Below are 8,744 nucleotides of genomic sequence, written 5' to 3'. Positions count from 1 at the left end.
TCTAGAACAGCTGTGCGTGACCTACAGGACCCCCGTGGACATGGATAGCCACCAAGGACCGTGAAGTCCAGGGATGGGCTGATACAAATGCCATACACTCGCTTTTCCACCTGCCTTGCTACCCCACCACTGCTGGGCTATGAAGGGACCACGTAAACGATTGAGAAGGGAGCTTGCTCTCAACACGTGGGCCAGGAGGCTGACTTGAGCCCTGCGAAATATCCCTGAGCATCCCAGGAGCATCGTCCCGACGCCTACGCCGTGTTAACCTAGAGGCAACTAGTCGACACCACCCGAGCTCACCTGTTGACACCTAGGGACCAAAGGACCGTTGCCAACCACCTGTCAGGACAACAACTCACTTTTGGCCTTGACACAGGATCTACCCCCAGGGAACAGTCATAAAGTGGCCTGGGACCGGCAGGTAAGTCCCGGTGGTTTGTGTTGCCGCTTCGTGGAGAACAGCATTAGAAAGGGGTGTACAGGTTTCCCCTGTCTTCTCTCTGGCCCCACCTAAGGCCGCTAAGGTAATTAACCTGGGCCCCTACTGGAGAAAGGCACCATTGTATTAACCCTGTGGCCTGTTGTTTAACCACCTCTTCAATATTCAGCGCCGGCTGTGGGGACCGAGGGTGGACAGGTGGTGTGGCCTGCAGGCAGGACAGAAACCACAGGCAGGGTGGGGTGTCTCAGTGCTGTGACTGTTGGTATTTTGCTTGATGGTCATGATAGTCCCTGTCTTGTGCCTGTTGAACAGCGTTCGTTTCGACCCTGGTCTGAGTGGAGGGAATCTGTTCTCAGACTGGGCGACAGTGGTGGCCTCTCTGCGAGATGAGTCTGATTGCTGGGTCCACAGCAAGATGCCGTTGTGGTCCTCCGCTGGACTTACATGAAAAACTGACCCGACAAGCACCTGGCTTACTTGTGATGCTCCTTAGCTGCTGGTGTCTAGATTGCATTTGTGGTGTTTGGTTGCGGTGCACCCCGGCCTGACCCCAGGGATATCGGGGAAGAGAGGTGGACCAGGATTGCAAGGGTCGTGTGGGGTCTGTAGGGGTGGCGTGTATGGTCAGGCCTCTCAAGATGGATGTTCTCTTGCTCTCTGTCCATCCCCTGCTCGACCAGCCCCTGCTTCACTCACATGACCACCCAGTAGTCTTCATTATAGGGCTTCCTTAAGTCCCTGTTAACTGACCTGGCGTCAATCCCCCCCTATAAATGGCAGCCTCCTTCTCCCCCAAGTAGCTGGAGAAGATGCCATGTCCTGCCTGCCGTTGACTGCATGTGGTGAGGTGTTGCTCCAGGACCTTTTGTGTAAGATCCCCCGTCCAACAAGTCATTTGATGTCTCTCTCGCTGTCTTGGCTCTTTCTTCGGGTCTCGAGGCGGGGTAACTACAAGCCTCACAGGCCTGCAGGTGCAACCCAATGGTGCATTTAAAGTGCCTTGCATATGCTAACCATTCCCTACTCAGAGGGAGAGATGGATGGGCTGAGTGGACTTGACGCTGGCCAGGCCCCCTTCCCACAACACCCAGCAGAATCCTCTGGCTCTCCGGTGCCCTGCCCTGTCATTGCACCCCTCAAAAGGCAAAGCTCCAAATGTGGGTGGTTTGGTCTCTCCCTAACTTCCAGATGCCCAAGTGCCTTTGGGATGAATATGCCACCTTTCATGGTCTAATTATTTTGGTTGAAGATTAGTGGGATCTTAGTGCTCCTGGGGTGTAGAGTGCCGTTGTGAATGGTTTATGCATGCTGACTTTTACCTGATTTCCAACACAAGAGCTCCCTCCACAGAGAAGCCCATTTCAATAGCCTTGGCACCGCTCTCTTCAATCCCCTGGTGGCTTGAAAGCACAGGAAATGGAGCAACGGGAAACTTCTTGTCTTGACCACTTCTCTCAGGAGGGCTCATACCTGGGAACCAGTTTGTTCAGAGGCAAATACCAGAGCAGTGGGAGAACACACCTTGGAGAATGAGGTGGGTGGCCAGCACCCAACACCTACAGCTGCCAGCCAACCAAAAGCAGTTTTATAGGCGTCCCAACTATGACCACCTGTAGGATGAAAATCAGATTCACATCTGGGAAGATCAAGGGGAAATCACCATCCCTGTGCTCTAAATCTCTCCCCCGAAGATCAGTGTTGCCATTGGTAGGAAGAGAGGAAGAGGAGAAGGGGGTCATGTCTCCTGTTCAGAGCTGATTTTAAGAGACATTCATTTGCTCAGGCTCTGTTTGGGGGGGATATTTTTACCAGCCAGAGCTGGAACCCAACTCAGGTTCACCTGCTCGTTGCTCAAAAGTCAATGTTTAAGAGACAAGGATTGGTGGAAAAAGATGCATTATTCAGGAAGCCAGTGACCTGGGTAGATGCCAGACTAGCATCCCCCAAAACCAGCTCCCCATTGTCAATCAGGGGGCAAGAGCTTTTAAAGGAAAGCTTCAAAGGTGTGCGGGCAGGGCTTACGTGCAGAACGGCACACTTGGCTCCATCAGTCATCTTGAAATTGGTCACGTGGTGGTCTGGTCAGCGCCATCTCGATTGTCTTAAGAGCAGTTAATCTTCAGCTCCAGGGTTGGTTTGTTCCCATTTCCTTGAGACCAGTTCTTGGAATTGTGCAAGATGGAGCAGCTTATGTCATGGCTACAGTCTGGTCATCATGCAGTTAGCTTTTCCCCTCTGGAGGTGGTTTTAGTACCTGTAAAACAACTCAGGAGTGGGCTTCAGACACTGTTATCTGTGTCCTTCAGGGAAGAACTAAAGATTCTGTGACTCTATTTCCCTAATTATTAACTGCTTGAGCTTGCTCTTTTGGGACTCAGGCGAGGTCTGGGAGACCAGCTTTTCTACAAATAAGAGAGGGGACTCAGAAGGGCTTCTGTACCTGGCAGGGCCCTGCAGGGTCCTTCTTGGTTTCATTGTAAGGCAGATACTATCCTTACCCTTAGGGAGAGAACAGCCCAGTGGATTCAGTAAAAGAGGGGAAAGGGCTTCCCTGGTGGCGCAGTGGTTGAGAGTCTGCCTGTTGATGCAGGGGACGCGGGTTCGTGCCCCGGTCCGGGAGGATCCCACGTGCCATGGAGCAGCTGGGCCTGTGAGCCATGGCCGCTGAGCCTGTGTGTCCTGAGCCTGTGCTCCGTGGCGGTAGAGGCCGCGACAGTGAGAGGCGCGCATACAGAAAAAAAAAAAAAAAAAAAAGGTGGGAAAGACATAAAAGAATCACTGGAGTTATGATATGCATATAGAATTATTAAGGAAAAATGTTGGTAGACTCTGAACAGTGGACCTTGTACAAACAGGTGTTATGTATCCCTTTATATATTTTATTTATTTCATGTTAAGTAACTTTCATCAACCGGGTGCAGCAAAATTAACAGGTGTATCTATTGAAGGACTTAATCAGTGCCTTTAACGTAAGGATATGCCCTGGGCTTCTCTAAATCTGGCTGATTGTCAGAGTCCTCTGGGAAGCATCTCAGAAGGACAAATGCACCACAGACCTACGGAATCAGAATCCCCCAGAAGTGAGGCTAAGGAAACCACAGTGTTACAAGGCCTCCAGTTTGGTTGGTTGGTTGGTTTTTTAATGGTCAGCCAAAATGATTTGGAGATTAGAATTTGGGACTGTTAAGGACTGGAATGTCTGTGGTCCCTCCCCCCACGCCCACCAATTCATTTGTTGAAATCTAGTCCCCACTGGGATGGTACTGGGATATGAGAGTTTGGAGAGGTAATTAAGTCATGATAGTGGAGCCCTCATGAATGGAATTAATGCCTTTATAAGGGGGGTAAAAAAAAAAAAGCTAGTTCACTTTTCCTCATGTGAAGATATGAGAAGTTGGCAATCTGCAACCCAGAACTTACCAGGATCCCACTATGCTAGCACCCTGATCTCTGACTTCTAGCCTCCATAACTATGAGAAATTTCCATTTATATACCATCCAGTCTATGGTACCTTGTTATAGCAGCCCAAGTTCAGACAGGGACTACAGGAATTTCCCAATCTTCTCGGACTCCTGAATATATGTGCTGAAACACTTCAGTATACATTAGTCTGGATACCTGGTCCTAGCTGTGTTTATTTCCCTATTGCCATCCATTCCCCATTAGGAAATCTGTGGGAATCCCAGTCCAATCCAGATGTGCATATTAAAGACAGCCTGGTTCACACACAACCACAGCCCAGTGTCGGGAGACAAAAATCACTGAGAGCATCAGAGCAGATCATGCACCTTGGTCCTCTGGATTTCCCCTTTGCAGAGCCTCTTGGGGAAGATCTGGTTTTGCTTTTCCTAACACACAGGTGCAGATGCTGGCATGATCTCAATGGCCACACTGAGACAACAGTGGCCGATGAGACATCCAGAGGCTGGAGGTGGGGCTGCCTGGGTGGTCCCTGACGGGGTCCTGAAGCAATCACAGCAATGAGGGGGTCCTATAGGGGATGGTCTTTAAAGATAGGGGGCCTTGGGTGTCCCTGGTGGCGCAGTGGTTGGGAATCCGCCTGCCAGTGCAGGGGACACGGGTTCGAGCCCTGGTCTGGGAAGATCCCACATGCCGCGGAGCAACTAAGCCCGTGAGCCACAGCTACTGAGCCTGCGCTCTAGAGCCTGTGCACCTCAACTACTGAGCCTGCGCGTCTGGAGCCTGTGCTCCGCAACAAGAGAGGCCGCGACAGTGAGAGGCCTGCGTACCGCGATGAAGAGTGGCCCCCACTCGCCGCAACTGGAGAAAGCCCTCACACAGAAATGAAGACCCAACGCAGCCAAAAATAAATATAAATAAGTACATAAATTTATATATATAAAAAAAAAAGATAGGGGGTCTTGGTCATGTCTGAACTCGTGGCCCCGTCTCTCCTCTGCAGGATTTCAAGGGGCTGACCTTGACTTTTGGCTGATTTCCTCCTGGAGTTCCCATGGGCAAACTGTCTCCCGACAAGCCTCACCCCGGTATTTACAGCAAGGCAGCACAGGGTGCTGGACAGTCACGGAACTTGTCAAAATCATTACCTCCCCAGTTCTTCTCTGGACAAGTTGTTCACTTGCAGATTCCTCACCTGCAAACAGATAGAATAAAATCTACCTCCCAGGATGGGAGAGATTAAGCAGATGTGTACAGAGTAGATCTCCAATCAATGGCAGTTATTCCTTACTCCCTTCTTCCCCCAAAGGGCTCTTCATTAGAGAGTCAGGGGAAAGAGGATGATTCTACCACCAGCCTGTGTGTGACATTGGACATCTCTCGGGCTCTGAATTTTGGGGAATACGTTTGTTGGAAAGGAACTGACATTCAAATTAACTCAAGAGGGGGAGGTAGGGAGAAAGAATAATTTTTATTAAATGCAGGGGTGACTCATAGAACCTGAGCTGGAACACAACTAGGTCTCAGAAAAGGGCTGGAAATAGGGGTCAGGATGTGCTAGGAAACCTGTATCCCTTCTCTGTGCCTTCTCTCACCCTTTCTCCTCTCTTGGCATTGCTTTCGTTTATAACTACTTCCCAGCCCACAGGACAGATAATGGCAGTCAGCACTCTCCTGAATACCCATGCTGGGCCAAGGGACCACTTCCCTTAAACCTACTTCCAAATTCCCAAAGGCTTTCATTGGCCCACCTTGGGCTGGGCCTTACCCCTGATCCAATCAACAGGGTCCAGGGGTGGGGCCATGTTGCACAAACACGGCGATTCCTATCGTAACAAGGTGGATGTAAAGAGGAAGGGACCATCTCCGGAGCAGGAGAACTGGATATGCCAAACAATAAGTGACTTGTTGGGATGAACGAGGCATGATACCTGGCCTCAGGGAACTCAGTTTCAAGAGGGAGGCAGACCCAGGGACAAACTCCATTCCTACTTAGAAAAGGCCATCCAATGATAGGATTCAGAGGACCACATAACCAGCCTGTGATGGGAAAAGTTCTCAGAAGCTGCACCGACCACCGCCCCAAAGCCATCATAGGACGTGATGAGCTAATTAATCACAATTATTATTTATGGCAGGGCCAATCCACCTGCTCGTGTCTCAAGACATTAGTTATTGCCAGGAATGATGAATCCCAGGATGTAGAACATGCTAAAAATATTAATCTACAAGTGAAAATGATTTTAATTGGATTTCGCCCTCGGGGTCGTGTCAGGGTCCCGCTTTCAATCAGACTTGTCCAGTCAGCAAAGCGGACCCCAGCCTTTCAAATTGAAACTGTGATTGGCTGGCAGAGGTTAATAGAAATGTTGGGAAATAAATAGGTTATTGATTGATCATAACAATCAACTGGCTCCCGGCTTACCTTGCTGACCTCGCCCACCCAATTTTATGGGAAAACTCGGTTAGCATCTAATTATAGATCACTTTTACAATACTGTGTATTAATGAGCAGATTATACAGTGAGGGAGGTAGGGGAATTCTTACTGGAGAAGTTTCCCCCTGGCAGAAAAATATGATGAGACTGCCTGCTTACTTGGGGACTATGCATGAGAGAAGGGAGGGTCCTAAGAGGGATAGTTGCTCTCCCCACATGTCTGCGAGAACCTCATTCCTTCACTCAACACACATTTAGTGGGATGAGCTTAGTGCAGGGAGCCTGGGGACCGTATTCGATACAGCCCCTCTGCTCAGGACCTCATTCTGGGATGCGTTGCTTCTACACTGCTGTATTTAAAACGGATAACCAACAAGGACCTACTGTATAGCACAGGGAACTCTGTTCAATGTTATGTAACAACCTAAATGGGAAAAGAATTTGAAAAAGAATAGATACATATATATGTATAACTGAATCACTTTGCTGTACACCTGAAACTAACATAACATTGTTAATCAACTATACTCCAATATAAAATAAAAAGTTAAAAAAAAAAAGAATTACTTGGCAGGCAGCTTGTTAGAAAGGCAGATTCTTGAGCCCACTCTGAGATGCTGATTCAGAGGGGCCTGCATTTTTAACAAGCCCACCCAGCCTCAGAAATTCAGAGGCAGTGGGGGAACCTCATTTTAAGACACAATGACCTGGTTGGAAAAAAGATCCACACGAGGAAACAAAAGTCAGAGCACTGGGTGCCGGGCTGGAAGCTGGTCCAGGGTCCAGCGGGACACGAGGCAAGCAAGGTCAGCTGAACCTGGGAGTCTTCACGGGGCAGGTGACACTGGCACTGAGTAGAAATTTCCAAGGTGAGCCTGAAGAGCAGTTTGCCCCCACAAAGTGTCACTGTTCACAGGCACCACCAGTGGTATGGCTGGCTGGCCCCACCAGGGAGACAATCAGCGTCTCTTTGCCCTCCGAGGGGCTAGTAACCTGGTTGGGAAAACAAGCGTATAAAATAACTTTGAATCACCTCCTCTGTTCCACGTGATTCCCTGCTTGCCCCCTACCCCACCCTCGTGACCTGAGCCCCAGCCTCTTGCACCCCAGCCTTGTCCCTTGCCCTCCAACACACCAACCCATCCCCACCTCGGGGCCTTTGCCCCTGCTTTTCCCCCTGCCTGACACTCCCTTCCTCCTGATGTCACATGGCTGACTCCTTCCCAGCAGCTCAGTGCCACCACCTGACCTTGTCCACCCCCCCCGGACACACTTCCCCATCGCTCTCCTCGACTTCTTCCATAGCAGTGAATGGCCGGAAGTACCTCACATGTTAGTTTCCATGTCTGTTTCCCCCACTGATCTCTGAGGGTGCTGTGCGCAGACAGGACGTGGTGGCCGGAGGGGCCTCCTCCTGGGCCTTGGGGAACAAAGAAGCCAGGCCAGGAAAAGACAGATGAAGGTTGTAAGCTGAGACCCAGCACTCCAGGCAGATGAAGTTGTAAGCCCGTGATTTACCCACTCTGCCCATCATTTATATATCAGATTCCTGTTCTGTGTAAGAAAATGGGAGTCAGGAAAGGAAGCTGCCCCGGCTGCCCAAGATGGAAGTGCTGGAGGTGTGGGTGAGGGGAATGGCAGAGGGATGGAGGAAAACGGACAGAATCAAGAGCTATCCGTGACTTCTCCCAGATTTCGTCTTTGGGCAACCAGAGATGAGATGTGGGGCTCTTCACTGAGATGGGAGATGCTGGCAGAGGACCAGGATGAGGGAGGAAACATCCTGAGTTCAGGCAAGAGAGAAGCAAAGACATTTCTTAAAAGGAACTGTATCTATTGTCTGTTTCTGCATAAGGATCCACTCCAAGACCTAGTGGCTTAAAACTAGAATCATTTCTTTTGCTCCTGAACCTGCAACTTTGGAAAGGCTCAGTGGGGACCGTTTGTCTCTGCTCCATGAAGCATCAGCTGGGCCAGCCCAGCTAGAGCTAAAGGATCCGCCTTTGAGATGGCCCAGTTGATGGGTCTGGGGGCTCAGCCAGGGCTGTGGATGGGGAAAGGGGTTGGGGGCTTAGGTCCTCAACATGCCTTTTCACAGCTGCTTGGGCTTCCTCACAGCATGGTGGCTAGGCTCCAAGTGAGCAGGACTCGGCCTTGGAAATCACATACCATCACTTCTGCCATGGTCACAAACCCACTGAGCTTCAAGAGAATGGAAGGAGATGGGAGAGATTGGAAAATACAACCAACCACAGTGACAATAATAACGAACATTTGCTGCACACTTACTCTGCACCAGGACCTGCCCGTGCATGGGGTCCTTTCACCCTCATGATAATCCCAAGAAGGAGGTCCCATTATTAACCCCATCTTACACATGGGGACACACAGGCCTGGACAGGTGAAGTGACTTGTCCCACATGACACAGTATCTGAGTTC

This window comes from Mesoplodon densirostris, chromosome 15 (genome assembly GCF_025265405.1).
Source record: "Mesoplodon densirostris isolate mMesDen1 chromosome 15, mMesDen1 primary haplotype, whole genome shotgun sequence".
NCBI lineage: Eukaryota > Metazoa > Chordata > Mammalia > Artiodactyla > Ziphiidae > Mesoplodon > Mesoplodon densirostris.
This window is presented reverse-complemented; position numbering follows the sequence as displayed.